The following is a 19,638-nucleotide window of genomic DNA, read 5'->3' as shown; positions in this document are numbered from 1 at the left end:
TATTTTTGTAAATAACTTTTTGCTTCATATAAGCAATTTTGTGATGAATGTACTTTTGATTTTGTGACTTATTAACAAACCAAGTGGGGCAAATTAAATTTAAAGCTACAATTTTATTTACAGAGATATTATGCTAAATTTAAGGGGTGTCTTTAAAGTTAAAACGATAAAAACCTAAGTTTTCCTACTTAAACGTTTATGGAATCAATTTATCTTGCGAGGTAAATTTAGTGAGTATAGGTAGGTATATTTTTTGAATTATTTTAAGCCTAATTTATTGAGGTACTTTCTGAAGAAATTCGTGATTTTTTAATTTTTCGTTCTTTCTAATCCTGAGAGTCCTAAGGGAAAATTTTGTTTGCTCTGAAAGTTTTCAGCAAAAGTCAATCATAACGCGTCCAGTTATTAGAGTTGGTATACCACAACGCGGATGGGTCAGTCTATGCGTTGTAATTTAATTTGTGAGTAGTATTAGTAGTCAAAGTCGATTTTTTGTAAAATTTAGCAATTTGACAGATTAAAATGCTTATATCTTAAGTTCTATTAGACCTACAGAAATTTCTTGACTAGTTATGGAAAGGTCTTAAAACAAGCTATAATCTGACATATATTTCGATACCTTTCAAGGTCACCTCTAGAACACAAAATGGAGGATATTTGTTTCACAAAAAGAGTTTTTGGCACTTTTCCTCCTCAAGAAATGGTTCTAGAGGTTTCTGATGTTCTAGAAAGTTGTAGGGTATTGCAAAAGCTTTAATTTGATACCAAGTTGAGCAAAATCGGACAAGTCGTTCAAGAGATATGGCTCTTGAAACTTTTCAAATTCAAGAATTTTTCAAATGGCCATATCTTCTAAACGGCGACATAGATTTTCTTCATTTTCGGACTGGTGAAAGATATTGAGTCAGGCTACAACATATCAAAATTTAAAGGAAATCTATAACAGATGTTCGGAGATATTGCCCCTTAAAGTTAGGCAATTTTTGTTTTTGATTTTAGCGCCTCTTGCGGATGTTTTTGGAACTTGGAATGTTCTAAATAATTGTAGGGCTTATTGAAACCTTTCATTTGATACCAAGATGGTCCAAATCGGTCAAGCCGTTCTTGAGATATATCGAAAAAACACTTTTTGCATTAGGCCGCCATATTTGATAAACCGCTTGACCGATTTTCAAGTATAAATTATTGATGAAAACGTCTCACTGAGCTCTACAACATACTAAAATTTCAGATTTCTAGCTATAAGGGAAGTGGTAAACGGTAGTTCAAAATGGCGGACGGCGGCCATCTTGGATTTTGAAAATGCAAAAAAATGAAATTTTACACCCACATTTCTATAGAAAACTTCAAACCCGAAGTCTCTATCTATTACCGTTCTCGAGTTATAAGCCAAAGTTTGGCGCACCGGCCGGCAGGCCGGCCGGATCAAAAATTTTCCACCACCATTTTCGTAATGTGGGATGTCTAAAACGTGCTCATACCAAGTTTGAGCCCGATCTGAGATGGTCGGTTTTTCCGACGATTACAATACTTGGTATGCCACGATTGTGGTATACCAACTAATAAGGATTATTCCAGTATTTTTCCAGAAAATATGTTCACGATTTTTACGGTATTTTCTACATAATAACCTTTAATTGTAAGAAGCGATATATAAGGGATGGTCACGTTATTTTGGAAACTCGGGGACTTTCAAAAGCGATTTTCAAGCCAATTTTGAAACCAAAAATTCGAAATTTGCTTGCACTCTTGTTAAATGGCCAAAAACTGATAAGAATTCAGTATTTTCAATTTTGAAAAATAATTTTTGTGCTCAAAAAAATTATTTGAAATTCTCACATTTTGGCCATTTTGTTCCTGTAGAGTTTCCAAAATAACGTGACCATCCCTTATATAACCAAAACTTTTCGACAGGTAGTTTATTTTTTAAATACAAAATAAAACACGAAAAAAAGCTTTTTGGTTGAAAGGCTCTTAATTCCAAAATTTAATTTCTAAGGCATGTAAAACTCATTAAAAACCTTCGTTCTCAAACGATATCAGAACTCATAATTCATTCAATAACTGTCTGAAACTCTCATTACAAATTTTAGTTGAAATTCCGACGAAAAAAATCATTTTTCGAACAACAAACAAAAAGCAATTTTCCCAATTGTTTGTCCACTTTTTCCTCATTTTGGGAAATCATTAGTTATTTATGAGATTTATTTTTGGGTTCACAATTCAACTTCATCATCAATTTAATGGTCATTATGATTGATTTCGTACCACATTGAAGTGGATTGGAAAGTGTTGAAGGTGACCCACTCGCTTAAAGGAGTTTGTGCGTAAAGAGCGCCTTATTAGAAAGTTCCTTTGCCCCTCTAATTTATCTGACTGAGAGTTTTACGTACATATACATGAAAATATGGGAGAAAATTTTTTCCTGCCAAAACAAACATTCAACCAAACATTTTTGCTAAGCAGCTCACATCAAAGAGTGGCTTGTAAAATAATTTAACTTACACAAAATGGGATAATTTATGCCGTACGAGATGCTGAGAATTCCCAAATAGCTATATATTTAACCCTGTGCTTGTCGCGCACTACCTTCGCCCAGAAACCACCATACCGTGCTCTTTTTCCACCAAATGCTAGATGGAGGGAGGTTATATGCGGATCCAACTCCGATGGATGTTTACCGAAAGACACACCATGGGCCACAATGCGGGGGTGGTGGAAAAGAAAGGTGCGGGAGTTTTAAGAGCTGGAGATGGTATGAGGGGGTGGGCTGAACTTTGAATTTCTCCTGATTAGTGGCTGCGAGCTGGCGATGAATTTAAATTTTATCAAGTGACTTTGGGCGGTGGTAAAGGGGGTTGTGTTGGAGGAGAGATTTTGCGGAAAGTTTCCCTTGCCTCGTGCGATACTTGCTTTAGTCGCATGTTTATGTACATTGTCACTTCTCATCTCCTTTTTGTCGTGCAGCCTAGCACTGTGAGCCGGAATAACTATCTATACTCTTTTAGGCAATTGTAGGTTAAGAAATAGAGTGTGCTATATAAGAACTATATATGTACGTACATATGTACATACATAATGTACACATATGTATAAAAATTGTAAAAAAGCTTTCAAATTTCACTTCTTCTAAACGATATTAAAAATTCCTAGAAAGGATCTTCTAAGAATTTTATCAGCCACTCTAGCTCTCACCTCTCGACTGTGACCCGTTCGCTTTTCACAACCCACCATCCGACGCACGTTTCCTCTTGTTACCAAATGACAATGAATAAGATAAAGTGAAACTCCTTACTTACATTCACTTTTCCGCGTTATCCTATCGCCCAGCAGGGTGGAGGACAACGGCGAAATTGACAGGAAATTTATTCTTTGCATTTAGAGATGAACAAAAACACTAATATAAACGTTCGAGCTCCCCCCACGCCCCCAGCCATACCTCCCCCGCCCCATTTTCATTGTTTATAGAACTTGATGGGGAGATGTGTTTGGGTGAGGTGACGGATGTCCTGGAAAATGCTGGGGGCGCATGTGGGTGGAGATTAGAAGTTATGGGGATAAAGTGCGAAGTGAAAACAGAGAGTTTTGCGCGCGTATAATTAATTCTTATATGGCACAGAGGGCAATTTTCATGATTTTCAATAAAAGGCACCAAGTGGCGGATAAAGCCGATTCCTCCAAGGGGGGGGATGAGTGGGGGTGGGTGGTGTACTCAAGGATGAAGGCCACTGTTGCCACAGTTTGCGGATGAGGGGAAGTATGGGTTGGGGAGTAAATGAAATGCCTGGGACGCCCATCAGTTAACAAGATGAGGTGAAGTGTTCGCGTGAACTGAATATTTAATCATGGCAATAAAAGTACCACGTCGCCAGCAGAATGATGGAATTGCCAGAGGGGTATGAGTGGGATGTGGTGTTGGTGGGTGTAAGTAGCAGAAATGCTGTCAGTGACATCGCCCACTGGCTCGTGGGTGGCAATAAGATCCTCACACTTGCTGGGGGATCGCAGTGGATGGGTATAGGACGATAATTGAAGGAGCAAATCCCCACCATAACGGCAAAATCTCTTTTGGTGCACTTCGGAATTGGAAAATCCGCAATCAAAACGCGCAGAGACTGCCATTTTTCTCATCCTTCTCATATCCTCCTACATACATATATAGATATTATCCCAAGAGAGACCAAACCTAAAAAGTGGAATGGTGACGATGGGGCGGAAATCAACCCCAGTCACACCATCCTCAACTTTACACACATATAGAAAAAACATCCCTTCCCACCCACCAAAAAAAGCTCATCCACATAGCGCTTGATTTCTTGCTTTGGCGCATCTCAAGCTCAAAAGTCTCAAACATACTCGAATATGCAATCCGGTAAACAATTTCTGTTTGTTCATTATTATTTTTTGCGCCCATCCCCCATGGTTCGCTTAACTTTGTAAATTGAAATAAACTTTTGCGCGCGAGAGTCACTGTCAGAAGCAGCGGAAAGCGCAAGTTTTATTCCCGGTGTCGCCATTCTTGTGCGACTGCTCGCTTTTTTTTCTGTGTCTGCATTCCTATTTTGGATTTTCCAAATGCGGAACAGTCACTTTGAACCATTCCACCGCACACGTTTTTTCTGTGTTTTATTTCTTTTTTTTTTTGACCATACTTTTCGCACCCCCACAGAAATGAAGTTCTCAGGAAGTTAGAGTTGGGGATGAGGTAGATAAAGTTTTTCTGTTTTAATTTGTTGTTTTCATGAAGAATTGATGGTTAAGAAGGGGATAAAATGTTTAAATTTAATTTTAACGGATGAACCTGATAACTACCAGGCGCCACCATATAGTTATATAGATTTTTAATTAAATTTTTGAGTAAATTCATTGCGATCTTACACTTATTTTCTTGCAGCAAAAGAAAATAAGGAAAACCACCAGGCGTCTCCATATTGTTCGATTCTTGAGATCATCGAGTATTATTCTATGAAATAAATACAGAGGATATTGGAATAATCAGAAGCCTTCCTAGGCAGAGACTGGCATATTTTGTAACAAAATAAAAACGTCTTTTCTTGACAGTGATTGGAAGTAATTTCTGGAAATTAATCTACTCGAAGAAATCCCCTCTTATACTCGAAAGAAAACTCTGACCGAGTTCTGATTATTCCTAGAAGCGGTCTGTGTGCGGTTTTCCGTGACGGAAGCTCAGGGGAGAGGGAGGAAAAGTTTGATGAGGAAAAAAATTCAAGGAATCCCACTTTTATTTACAACTACAATCTCGTACTGTGTGCTCTGTGTTTTGTTCTTTTCGCCTTTCCCATCCACCCATTCTAATGGAATTTTCTCAACAAGAATAATTTTGCTTTCATTTGGCACGATTAATGGCACGGGGGCGCACAAAAGGGCGGACATTTTTTTTCGGGAGGGGGCACACCACTAGAATGCCGGAGACACGGAAGGGTGGTTCAGGTGTGTTGAGTGGTTGTATGGGGAAAAAATCATTGATTTTCCTCCCTGATTCCGTGTCAAATGGGTAACTTTTTGTCTTGCGGAGCGGGGAAAACATCAATGACAGGGATAATTAATCCGCCTAACACCTTGTTGGGGGGCGCATGGGGGAGACGGCCCCAAAAGAAGTCAATGCGGTGGTGAGGCAGCAACAACTTGGAATCCCTCCTGGTTTAGTTTCCTCTTCTTCCAATTATTCGCTTATGCCGCGCATTTTGTCAAGCTCGTGGGCGCGCTGAAGTGAGTAAAGCACGCGGAGTTGGGGGGGCTACGGCTGGCGGGTATGGGAATCGATTAGACGTAGGCGAAACACATTGTATCCCAATGTGGCAGCACAACAAGTACTACCCTTACTAATCCCACTTGATTTACACCCAGAGCTGACACTAATCCAGCTGGCGCTTATGGCTTTTTCCGGCTTCCATGGTGGCTTCCTAGGCGCGCGGTGGTACCGAGATTGCTCGCGGTTTTATTGAATTGCCCACCATATCGTAGGAAAGCGCGTGCTTTTTGGCCAAAAAAAAATAAGGAAAAACATTGGCCTAGAAATTCCATAGCATGGATAAAAATCGATTTTTTAGCTTGAGGTCAAGGGTGGACATAGGGCACCCAAATTTCACTGAAACACTTTGCCAATCTTGCCACGTAATGCGGTAATTGGGAAAACCAAGACGAATCGACTTGGTGGTGATTTTGGAAATTAAGTATTGATTTTGGATCAACGCAGGGAATTTTGCGCGGTTAGTATGCAGCTTTTGGACGAGCATCATTAGGGAGAAAATTAAGCACCTTGCGTGGGTAGTTTAATCATTATATTTATTGCAAACTAATGGCTACGCCGCATAAAAGTTATGTTGATTTATTGAGACAATAGTCGGTTATGTATTTGTTTTCTTAGTCAAGTATTGTGCGTCCTTTACATAAAAAATCCTAAACTTTTGTTTAAGATTTTACTGCACTTTAAAAAGCTTCCTGAATTTGAGCTTAAGACGATTATAATACGTAGATGGAGACGCCGGGTATTTAGCAAAGTTCTCTATTTCGCAACATATCTATGCCATTTCCCAGAAAATCCGTGCAAAATTAAAGCAGAAAGTTAAGAGGAATCTCGAATAGACCACAGAAGTCCCCGCCAAACCATTAAGTCTAATAACCGGCATAAAGTTTCACGTATGTACTTTCTGCAAAAGTTCATGGGAGGGATAAGAGTAAATTTTTAGTTTATTAGGTCAATAGCAAGTTGCTCTTGTTCCAGACATCATTCCCATAACACCTCCAAACTACCAATAACATGAAGCAGTCCATTAATTTGATCATCCGTGGCACTCAGTCACGCACGCTTTGTGAAAATCAATCCGAAACTTCTATCGATTTCCCACAAATTGATGTCAGTATGCAAGCTTTTGGGGTTAAAAAGTATACATATAGATAAACTCCGTGCCCCGTATTTCATGGTGTTAATTCCGTGTTGGTATGTATATAAGTTGGAAAATACACCCGTGGCTTCAATGAAAGCAACCAAGGAAATCAATTGGGGGTTTGAGTGAAGCCGTGATTGCAAGGCTATTGTAGCATGTAAATCCATGGCGTGGTCATTGGGTACCAGTGGTTAGGCTGACAAATGATGCAAAGAAAAGCCCCACCTCCCTCTCAAGAATTGTTATTAAATGAATGACTGTCTGAATCAAAATGATATAGTCGGAAATGGTATTGAAGGGAATTATTTATGTATGATGCCACATTTGGAATGAATTGGAGTCTCGATGATTGTGAGTGGGTTTAAGGGAGGCGTGATGGTGTTGCATGAATGGGTAGAAGAGAGGGTCTCTTCTTGGGTATAGTGTTAAGGTGAAAACCACCGACGTGGGTGACCTATAATTGCCCCACAATCCTTCCCAGAAATACTTATACGCCACCCTCTACCACACACACACACTGTTGAAGTCCTCAATGGGCCCTCATTCTTATGCAGGCACCAACTATTTGTATTTCAATGAAGTGGCCAAGAGAAGCACTTCAACGGGGGCGAGAGATACAAATTGGGTGAATAAATGGGTTACGAATGAGGTCCTTGGACTAACACCTACCCCACCCACCTCCGCCCCTCACAACAACCCCACTTTCCACATTCAAACCCCGAAAAGGTATATAATCATTTGATATGGGTTGGATGGAAGGTGAATTCCAAAAAATGTCGCATTACATCAGACAGTTTAGAGTGTGTGTGCTGTCCGAAAAGCTCTCGCATCATTCATCAATTCGAAAATATTATTAGTGGTGCTTTATCGTGAAAATGTATCTCTTTTGGCGCATCGCAAAAAAGTCGCATTTATGAAAAATAGATGGAGTTATTTGGTGTATGAACGGTTGGCAATCAATCACAATATATTGTTGATATCGTACACCATCGAAGATATGTGCCTTTTTCTCTCCCCCAAACCCATGCGGGGGGTGGATTCAGTGCTCAATCGATGTGTGGTGTCCGGAAATGAATGATGTGCCGAAAGCATAAGTTGTGACAGGCGCCCACTATTTAGGGGGGAGAATGTAATCCCTAAACTCACACTCGTGTAGATTCATTTTATTCAGGAGGTTTTGCCATCAAAATTGGAGATTTTTTTAAATGTGGTAGTTAGGGATGTTTTCAGTTTTTTAAGGACATGTGAATTTATATTTAATTCCTTGTCTTTCACAAAAAAAAAAAATTAAGTGAAGTATGTTAGGAATGTAGGCCATGTAGGTTTCTATTAGGATAATGGGGTTAATGCATAAGTTTTGCAGGTTCTGAAGTCTCCATTTTGAGGTCCAGATATGTCGGAGACAACTTATTTCCAAATATCAAGTATATATCGTTGAAAAGATAATTTAATATATTTTCAAAATCTGTTAAATTTTTTTAATTTTTATATATTATTTTTTCTAAGACCTTCATTTTCAAAAATTTTAGTCGATGTGCATATGTTGAATTTTCTTTTCCCAAAATAATTTTTCCGCCAAATTGTGATGCAAATTGGTTCTTTAGAGAGGACATTCATTCCCTTTGTGTAAAAATCATTTAGTCGCGAGTCTAAAAAATTCAAGAAATCATTCTTGAAGTCCTCTTCATTCCCAATATTGCTAATAGATTTACTTTTTGCCCCATATACAGTCTTTCTTTTAAAATCGTAGAGGATGATTCCAGCAAAAAGATGCTTCCATGCATGAGACCTCATCCCAAGTTGCTTCCATCATGCATCCTCAATGATGTTGATTTTCATCTTCCAAAATTCTGAGAGTGTCATATCTTTCTAACATTGAGATACATACATATTTGCTCGCATTGTTTTCACCTTCGCGGGTATATCTCATTCTCCTTTTTTATCAGTCTCTATTACACTTCTAACTAAAGGTGTGAGTGTATTGAGGTACTTCCGATCTTAGGGAGAAGACACAGAAACGACCTTGATTCCTTATTTTGTTTTTAAAAAATGGAAAAGAATCAAGGTCGTTCCCGCGTCTTCTTCTTAAAATAAAGCATCTACTGAAACTCCATTCGGTCCTTAGGATCATCATTTACATCTTTCATGCTTTTTGGAATAATTAGAAGATGTTTGTTTGTCGGATGACATTTTATTACATTATTTGGACACAATGGGCCTTATTCAGCGACCAAGAAACCCTTGAAATTTCATTTCATTTCATTTCATTTCATTTCATTTTAAATTTATTCATCTCAATTACATTTGTCCTATCTTCTTGCGCCCTTGGGCGTCTTAGTGTTGTCAACCAACCTCCAGAGCAAAACCAAGGAAAAGCTCCTTCTCAGGTTGTATAAGCCAGGGTAACAAATTTGGGGTTGAATATTTGCTTATAAGATAAGACTACATAATTGAGAGACGCGGCCCAGCATAATTGCTGTAGGGCATTTAATAAAAAAAAAAAAAGGAAAACTAACGCTTAATCAAAAATCAAAAAGATATAAGTAAATCCCTACGATCATTAATACACATTCGAGAATGGAGGTGCAAGCAGAGGGCATCACAAACAGTGCCATTGTGAAACCGCACAGACGAGGGTCTCCCCCGACACAAGATGATATAGTAAAAAAGAAAAATCATAAAAAATTAACAAAAAATCGAAAAGCAACTCAAAAGAACAAGCTTGAAATCTTGAAATTTCAGTACAAAATTCAAAGATTTCAAGGGTTTCTTGGTCGCTGAATTAGGCCCAATGTGTCGTATGCAGAGACCAAGAAATCCTTGAAATAGTTGGAGTTTTAGAAAAAAAATCTTAAAATTTCAAAGATTTCTTGGTCGCTGAATTCGAATTAATTTTTGAATTTTTTTTTTCTTTATTGGTTATTATGATCTTTAAAAAGTTGAGGAACTCTATTCTCCGGTACTTGGAGACGAAATTTTGTTGGTTTTGGTGCGAAAGTAGGAGTAGATGAGTTCTTTTGGCAACTCTGTGATGAATTTCATATTTCAGTGTCTCCAATAACGTCATCGGTTAACTCCTCAGGTCCCGTCAAGTGGCAAAATCCGTTGAAAAAGAAAATGTTCTTAATAAAATCGGGTACACGACCAATGAACTACTCTGTGATCTAAAAAACTTTGTTTAAAAGCTCAAAATCAAAATATTCGTGAGATGTTTTGTCCTACTCCTCACAAAAAATTTCTGTTTGCAACAGCAAATATCGTATTTGCTGTAGAAATCCCCATAGATACGATATCTCCTGTTGCAAACAGAACAATTTTCTTAGAAAAACTTTAAGAACTACATAGAATTTTAAAAATACCAAATAGAAAAAAAGAAGTTTGAACATAAAATTTCATTTTTTATAAAAAAAAATGATTTTCCTTATTCAGGAATCAATCTATTTCATCAGGAAGTAAAGCAAAAGGATAACTCTTGACGCACAACATTCTGTTTATGGGGCAAATTTGGAAGATTTTGAGCACGTGATTGCAAAAAAGCCGGTTGAATCGATGAAGAATGGTACAGAAGAAAGGATGCCACCATTGAATCCCCTTTAGGAGGTGCTTTATGGCACACAAACGATGACCAAGTACATGACAAGATGGTGAAATATTGCCATTTGACCTCGCATCATTTCATTCCTGTCATACACCGCACCACCATCCTCTCATTTTGGTATATATGGAGCTTTTCTTTCAGTGCACGGTGAATTGGGAAGAATGATGCGTGCGTGATGGGTCTCCTAACGAGCGTCATTGTGGTCTCCAACTGTACCCTCGATGGGATGTATATAGTGTATGTACTATATATGTGGCTCTCACATGGGACCCAAAAATCCTCTCTCTGGAGGAAATCTCTCCATCGAGCCACCCGATAAGGCGCACGATGTTGGAGGGAATGAAAGGCAAACCCCATATTTCACGGACAGTTATTTCAAATCATATTTCACAAATTTTATTACGACAAAGCTATCCGTCAAATTTCCGGACGCTTCTTGTCTGCTGCCTCATGGGGGAGGCTACACCACCCCGCCCTGTGCTCCATCTACCCCCCTATGCCTCATAGTACATCCCTTCGCATCAATTGAGTGGAGTAAAACCACATGATGCGTGTATTGATGTTGCGCGCCATCTCTTGGATTCTGGGGTATGGGTACGAGGGACAGAGTAAAGTTGCCAAGCAGCACGAGATTAACTAACTCAAGTCGTGCAAATTCAATTAATCATCACAAAGGCAGACGATTTATCCTCATATTTGTACTCTCTTTACATTCCACATCGGCACATGTTAAACAGAAGCAGTATCTGCTGTCCCCGCGCGCTCTTCTCCACACAACCATCCCCATTCTCCCCCTGTACACAGGGTGCGCCCCAAAATATAATATTTCACAATTCCTCTCCCGCCGTATACTAATTTGACGCGCGCACATGGAAAATGGTTAAATTAATTACACAACCACCACCAATTTACATAATAATTTCACTCCTTTTTCCATCCCCCTCCCACTGATGGGGGGAGGAAAATATTCAACAAAAAAAACCTCCACAAAAGGGGTTGGATGGAAAAATGATATTCACAAAATGTTGGGTTGGATTTCGCCTAGTGCATAGGGCGTCAAAAAAAATTTTACCTTTCTGTCAGCTCATGTGAGGGTGGAAAAGTGGATATGAGGAGCATCGTGGGGGAAAAAGTGCTGCTAATGACGTCAGAATTTTTATTAGGCCCACCGCAGGAGCAACTGATCCTGTCACATTGAATATTTAATTAAAAATGCAGTGACATGTCAGAAATGCAAGTATCCAGCCGGACAAGCAGTGCATCATTAAATCATTTCAAGACTTTTTGTGTGATTTATCATTCCCGAAAAAATTGTGCAAAATTCCCCAGGGGCACGGCCAGTTTTTTTTGCCTAGCTAGCCCAGGGGGTTGAATGAAAAATTTTTTTTGTGTGTGATTAATACACCCTGAATCACGACTAACGAGCAAATTGTTTTGGTACTTGACTGGGACTCATTAGCGAAATTCAGCTGAATTGATGTTTGGCAGAAAAAAAAAGTTTAAAATCAATTACTAGAAAATTTTCAATTCATTGAATATTAAAAATATATATACATATATAAAAGTAAAGTAAAATATATATAAATGCATAGATATACACATTATATATACATATAAAAATGCAAAGATAAATATTAAATAAAAATATAGCATGGATGGAACAGTATAAAGCGAAAGAACGGTAAGTAAAACTTACGGGCTGTGATTCTTTCTTTGTCAGTGAAATGTGAAGATGACTGAAAATTGAGGATGAGCAAATTTTGAGGAGAGACTTACTCGCGAGCCGAATCACAGCCAACGCGCAGAAATTTTGAAGAAAACCTTATAATCGTGGTGGGCGTTGGCTGTGATTCGGTACGCGAGAAAGCCTTCCTCAAAATTTGCTCATCCTCAATTTTCAGTCATCTTCACATTTCACTGACAAAGAAAGAATCACAGCCCGTAAGTTTTACTTACCGTTCTTTCGCTTTATACTGTTCCATCCATGCTATATTTTTATTTAATATTTATCTTTGCATTTTTATATGTATATATAATGTGTATATCTATGCATTTATATATATTTTACTTTACTTTTATATATGTAAAAACGCCCCGCTTCGCGGGGCGTTGGTCTTATGCAACTCAAGATATGACATGTTAACTTTAAAACGCGATATCTCCGGAACGGCTACATAGATTTTCTTCATTTTTGGCATGGAGCTAGATAATATAGTCAACTATAACATATCAAAATTTGAAGCAATTCTATAAAGCGGTGCTCGAGATATTCATCGAAAACTCATCGAAAATTTTGTTTTCGATTTTAGCGCAACTTGCGGTCATTTTTTGAACTTGCAATGTTCCGAGCGGTTGTAGGGCTTCTTGAGATCTGTCATTTAAGCCCGAGTTGATCAAAATCGGTCAAGCCGTTCTCGAGTTATGGCCGATTTTCGATGAAAATTTGTGACGGCCATATTGGCTAAACGGCTTGACCGATTTTCAAAAATGAGGTATCGTTGGAAAGGTATTGATGGCCCCTACAACATATAAAAATTTCAGACCTCTACCTATTACAGGGGCTGAGATATAGCGAAAACAAAATTTTGAGGTTATTCAAAATGGCGGACGAAGGGGTGGGGGGTGGATTTGACTTCATAATCGTATGTCTTTTACCCGATATATGAACTTTGCCGTTGACCGCAAGTCTCTATCTATTACCGTTCTCTTGTAATTTAGCGAAAGGTTCCGGACGGCCGGCCGGACGGCCGGACGGACGGACCGATTTTTGGCGCATACGTTTTTTGGAATGTGGGGACCCTAATTCGTGGTCATCCCAAGTTTGAGCCCGATCTGACGACTTTGGATTTTTGAGTGTACACAGAAGCTGTGCTTCTTTGAAGAAAGAATCACAGCTAAAAAAGATACATTTATAGGATTGTACGGATTATATATAATATTTCGTCTATTCCGTCAAAAGCTTAAAAAAATATTTTTGTACATATTGAGAAAGAGAGATGTTAGTTAATAAAATAAAGTTGGTACTTATCAGGGATATCGTTCTGATCATACGAGGATGGCCAAAGTCGTTTGATTTGGGCGATAAAATTACCTAAAAAAAAGAATAAAACTTGAATTAGTAGATAAAACCTTTTAAAAAAAAACAGTCCTTAAATCTAAATTTATTTTTATAAACTAAAAATCTTGAAATAAATTCAATATTCTAAAAAAAATCTCTCAAATCACAGAACTTCCCGTAAATTCAACAATTTTTGTAAAAATTCCCACTGTAATTGAATCTATTGACATTAGTGGGCCTTTTTGTCGTTGAGAAAAGCCATAATTCTATTAGAATTATGGGAGGAAATCAAAGGAGAGGAAAAGGAAAACAATTTATTTAACATTCCCCAGTGGAAGATCGCAAAGCATTTTTCCATGTGCGCGATGTTGTGCTTTTGCAACAGGAAAAGTATACACAAACATATATGATGGAAAAGAATCGATACTATGAAAAGAGATTTTCCACATTGCTATAGGGCTGGTGAGAGTGGAGAAAGTTCCTTTCGGGAGGTTTGTGTTGAACAATACATCAGCTGCTGACACGAAGAATCTGGTGATGTGACCCCCTTGCACACTGATAACAATGACTTCGGTGTTTTCCACTTTTCGATACCTCGGGGGTTTTCTTCATTTTTTTCTCTTCTTGCCCACAATTTACAAGAGGGGGGGGGGTGGTCCACAAAAGGGGATGTCTTCCTGCTGGACACTTCTGTAGGCTATCTGCCCAATTTTTTGTTGTTCTGTGAGGAAATTTTTGATAAAAATGAAAAAGGACATACCGGAAAAATATCAATTTTGACAAATTGTTCACTCTAACCATGTCTCAAATTACTTCCTCATTATCTTTTTCGGGGGAGAGTGGGTATCACTGCAAAAAAACTCTTTACGCCATCCTTCCGTTCTTCCAATCACTCGCTATTCATCGATTTTTGCTTAGTTGCGAGGATTCCGTGAGTTCCCTTTGAAAAATAATCAATTACTCGTACTTTATGGCTTTGAGCTTTCATTCCATCTTTGTGGCTTCAATCAACCCCCACCCCCGCCTCCGAATCTCTATTCCCAGATAAATTTTCTCCCTTTTTTGCGCTAAAATACCTACATGATTTATTTCCTTCTGTTTCATGCATATTTCATTGAACTTTAAACGGCGGAATGGTGTAACGTTCGGGGATGATTTTCCCGGGGATGCTTCCCGGTGGAATGGCGGGGGGTGGAATTGGGTGAATGCTAACAGGCTATAGGAAAAAAAATCCACACAGTATTTACTCTCGCACAGAGACTTTACATTTCGGGCGGGAGGGCCGTGGGAGCATCAGTTGTAGAAAAATTTAATCAGACAAATGTGTGCAGAAACCCTCCGTAAAATCGACTGCGAATAGGGTGTGGGTGGGCAGTGAAATGGGGCTCCGTGGTACATGGAAAAGAGCAGCAACTCTGGGGAAATACACGGGTGTTCTTTTTTTTATCAACACACTGGGAAAAATGACAGAAAAGGGCCCCCAAAGAAATTTAATTGCATTAAAAGTTCATCGCAAAGAATTAAAGGATTCTATATCAAAATTTAATGAATCCCAGAAACATCATGGTACTTATTTTTACCATTGGCTGCTTTTGTGGAATTTCAAGGGATTCCAACCACTTGACTATACACACCGAGTACTTCATGGAAAGGAAGTGGGTGGAATGTGTTGAAAATTGCACTTGAGAATTTTTTTCACACTTCTAACCTTTTTAATGTACTCAGAGAAAATATTTTTTTTAAGAATCAATGAATTGCATTTATTTTAAAGGAGAATTCCTTATAGATCTTTTTGTAAAATATATAGGAAAGTAAGGATATTGGAGTAATTTTTATGCTGTTAAGGATCTTAGCAAAAATGTACTTAAAATAAGACAGAGAGAAGAAAGAATTAAATTAAATAAAAAAATAATTATTTATTGATGGAACTAGGATTCTTTATTAGAACTTTCTGGTTTAAAAACAATTCTAATCAAAATTACTACGTATACCTAATAAAAACTTTACATTAATAGAAGTGTCCTATTCTTTCGCACACAATTGGTACTCAGATCACAGATGTCTTGTTCTTTGACGTAATTTAAATTTTATTCATTTAATACCCTAAGAAAGGACTGAAATTGCTTAAAACGTCAGTTTTTAATAAAGTTCTTTAAGCAAAAAGAAATTGTACCGAAAATTCTACTTTCATCACTAGTGGGCTTCAACTCTATAATTCAAAGACTTTTAATCCTCCTTAAAGAACATTCAGGAGCTTATTCTCACAAAAATATTTTCTTTTCTATCTATTTCGTCTTACAAGGGATTTTGTAAGATTTGGTATTCCAGCAAAAAAAATCTTTTATAGCACCTTTTTAGAACATTCCCCTCAAAACACCAAAACGTAACTAGATGTCGCTATTTGTGACGTTTGACATTGAGAAAATAAATAAAATTAATTCGGATCGAACTTTATTACAGGAAATTTATTGAAAAGGGACGTTTATTTTCTATTTATTTCGGCTTGCAAGGGATTTTGTAAGGTTTGCTGTTCCAGCAAAAATTTCTTTTTCATTATTTTATAGTAACAGACCTCCGAAACTGGAAGTCGAAAACAGATGTCGCTGTTAACGTTGAAAAACGAAGTGAAACTGAAAATGCCGAAAATAGACGAAGTGAAAAAAGTTAATGTAAACAAATAAAATGAGGTTAAAGTTAAGTGAATTTATCAACAAAACACAATGGATTATTCGGGATTTTTGGTAAAAATTTAACCCTATTAAAGTATTTTTGCATTTTACATGATAAAGAGTTTTTTTTTTATTTTTTTTATCTAGATTGTGATGGGCAAAATTGAATCATCCGGAACTTTTGGACATTCTGTAGCATCCACAAATTCCGGGAAGAGATACCCGGACAAGTCCCAGGCAGCATGAAATGTTTATTTAATAAGCAGAATCCCATCCTGGGATGCTGGAAGCATTTGTGAAAGAACAGAGCTTTACAGAATGGCCATAAAGGCATGAAGTCGGGAATCTAATATTCTTAAATAAAAAGGCTTTTCGTACTCTAACTTTTTGCTTTTTAATCTACACTATACAGAAATATCTTTCAGTGCAGCCTGCGTGAAGGCATAATCTAATTATCTTCCTCAAGGCCAAGTCTCTGGAAAGTATTGACATTCGTTGGCATAATTCCCAAAAAAAATGGTCAGACTTTTTCCACATATTTCACAAAAGTTTTTGTTAAAAAACAACCCAAAACAATTCCAAACACTCATATTCATGTAAAGTATCCGTCAAAGTAGTCAATTGTTGCCTATGATGATAAGGAATCATGCTTTGGTGGTCACAAAATTCACAAAAAGATTGAAAAAGCACCTCAGCAGGTCCTTATAAAACACATGATTTTGTAAGATTTTCTTACAAGTTATAAGAAAAAATTCGGCCGGAATACCAAAACCTTTTCTTTTCTATTATAGCAAAAATGTTTCTCGCGACGTGTTCTAAAAGTTGAACTGTGAAACTTTTTAGATCTTACAAATTTATATGTTTTTTTTTGTGAGAATGCCAAAAAACCTTATAACTCACGAATTGTAAGAAAAGAAAAGAAAATATTTTTGCCAGAATTAGCCCCTCAGTCAAAGATTTTAAAACAAATCCTCTTTAATTCTTTAAAATTTGTCAGGAGGTTAGTATGTTCAACACCAAACAACAATAAACCAACATTTCTCCGAGTGTAGCTTCAGTAGCCGCATCTTTGGGTCCATGGGTGCGAAAAGTATCCAATAAATATTACAGTACAATAGTGTAGCCAATAAAGCCACCCGGCGTCCCCATCCACGTCCCATTTATAACAACATTTTCGTACGCTGTGCCCACAGCGTGTGGGCGTCCAATAAAATCTTTATACGCGGAAAACACCAAATGGTGGTTTGGTGCTCCTTAAAAAATGTACGCCACACATTATGGCGCCAATTCACCGGCTCATTTTATGCGTATGTTATACGTGGGGGTGGAAAAGAGTGCTGAAAATGCAGACAAAGGTGTGTTCATTCTGCTGCATTAATTATTCACGAGGGTGTCTTGCAGGATTCCCCACTGTCGGCATCTCCAATTTTCTCCCCATATTCAACTCCTCCATATTTACTTCCTCCTCCCAGGGTATTCACGTCGACGAAATAAAATTCCTTTGCAAGAGAGATTCTCCGTGAGGGTGTATATAGCGCGGCTGTGTATTCACATGGAATTTCTTTCATTTGTTCATGCATAATACGGTACCTTATGAGGGCAAATAATAACAAGGAGCAGAAACATATTTCCTGCCTTGTTCTTGATTAGTTGGAAATTTCCACCGAAAAATTTCGAAAGAATTTGTCGAGTGGTTGAGTACTGACTGCCACACACGCGGACCCACGGTGTACGCAGTAGTGTGTGCCTCCTTGTTTTTTGGGTGCCTTGTAATCAGGACAATGCGTGGTTTGAGGGGGAAAATAGCGGGGGAGGGTGGAGAGAGAGGCACACGGAATACAGTCATTAATCAGGTGGGTGGTTTACCAGCCACCATCTGTGCAAGAGATCCCCAGAGTCACCTTGCTTGTGTTGCTGCTCTATGTATAAGGGAGGGAAGCCCTAGGGGTGGCTGCTTATTTATTTCAATAAATATTCATCGCACTTTTGCTGTTTCTTTTCTAACCTTATACCCCTGCTGTGGTTTGTTTTTCATTCACCTTCCGCCAGGAGATTCATTTAGTGATTCTTGAAGGGAAATGCTGAATTTTTTGGAACATTTTCCTAACAAGGTAACGACGGGCACTGAAGAGTTGTTCTAGGTGCAGATAAGAGATCAGAATATACAATTTCTACGTCATTATTTGTGACTTGACTTCTCAAGTTATTTTTAAGTTTATAGAAATTCTTTATCTAACAGAACGAAATATTGGCATAAGAATTAAACTCTCTATAACATTATTCTGCCTCGTTGAACAACTTGTAGTTAGTGTCTCAATTTGATCCCAAATAGAATCATAATTCGCACATGACTTGTGATGGAAAAAAGCTCTCTTTCTTTTGTAGGAAATTCCTCTTTAGAGATTTAAGGAGAATTACGAGCATTTTCAGTGGATCACCACCAGGTGACTTGCCAATATCAATTTGCCCATGAAATTCCACCTTGACAGACATAAATTGAAGTAAAACCCTGACCAATTCGCCAGTGACAATCCAATCACAGTGTATACCTCAAATTGTGAGATCTCCATTTCCGCATCACCAACTTTTCGTATTTTTTTTCGTTTTTGATGGTGGTATTCACCACTAATGGGAAAAAAATCACATGTGGAAAATTTTTCTGGTGACTTGCGATCTTTTGTGTCATCACATCGATGACAACTTAAACTAACAATTCCTTATACAACTCACTTTCTTCTCTTTTTCTCCTTCCTTATCCCACACACCTCGTTTTGCCCATTGATAATGTTCTTTCCGTGACGCGGATGAAGTTGTGGAAAAGCTGATGGGGGTTGTGTGACAAGCTGAAAGTTTTTCTCCGTGTTATGATATAAAAGTTTACAATTTTCACAGATATTTTCCTGCTTTATCTGTGGAAGTGATGCAAAAATATATATCAAATGCTTGACCTACATTTTATGATATGTTTGTAGGTAATATCTTTATCATATTAATATTTAAGTTTAGACTTCAATTTATAAATAAAACAAATCAATATTCTATTATTATTGTATAAATAAATACAAAAAAAAAGGATTCTTCGTAGGAATCTGAGGCAAAAAAAACTTAATTATTGATAGCAGGATTTCCCTTGATTCTAAGAAATTCATTGTATTTATAATTAGAACATTCTGGTGGCGAATTTTCCTTTTTAGAATATTGTCTCAGGCCATTTTTTTTTTAAATATTTCATCAGAAAAAAGGATTTTCAGTCCATTTCCCGAAGTGTTGCATATTTAATTTTTTGTCCTGGATACCCCTACATGAGGCAATATTTTAAAAATAAACATCTTCACAGCTAAATGCGATGATATAAATGAATATAGATACGATGGCTACAAGTTGCTGTATGTGGGTGGTAAATAG

At 37.7% G+C, this 19,638-nt stretch overlaps 1 protein-coding gene and 1 long non-coding RNA gene across 3 annotated transcripts in view; one reads left to right on the top strand and one right to left on the bottom strand.

Moving 5' to 3' along the window:
- LOC129790334 (uncharacterized) overlaps nucleotides 1–19,638 on the bottom strand; it is a 163,411-nt gene that overhangs the window by 72,719 nt on the left and 71,054 nt on the right. The gene's annotated exons all lie outside the window — the stretch shown is intronic.
- LOC129790428 (uncharacterized) lies at nucleotides 15,800–16,616 on the top strand. The gene is made up of 2 exons (XR_008750553.1): nucleotides 15,800–16,305; nucleotides 16,381–16,616. It is a non-coding gene; the product is annotated as an uncharacterized LOC129790428 (long non-coding RNA).

The sequence above is a fragment of the Lutzomyia longipalpis genome, chromosome 2 (assembly GCF_024334085.1).
Source record: "Lutzomyia longipalpis isolate SR_M1_2022 chromosome 2, ASM2433408v1".
Classification (NCBI taxonomy): domain Eukaryota; kingdom Metazoa; phylum Arthropoda; class Insecta; order Diptera; family Psychodidae; genus Lutzomyia; species Lutzomyia longipalpis.
Note: the sequence above shows the minus strand (reverse complement) of the source record. Positions and strands in the feature narration are given on the sequence as shown.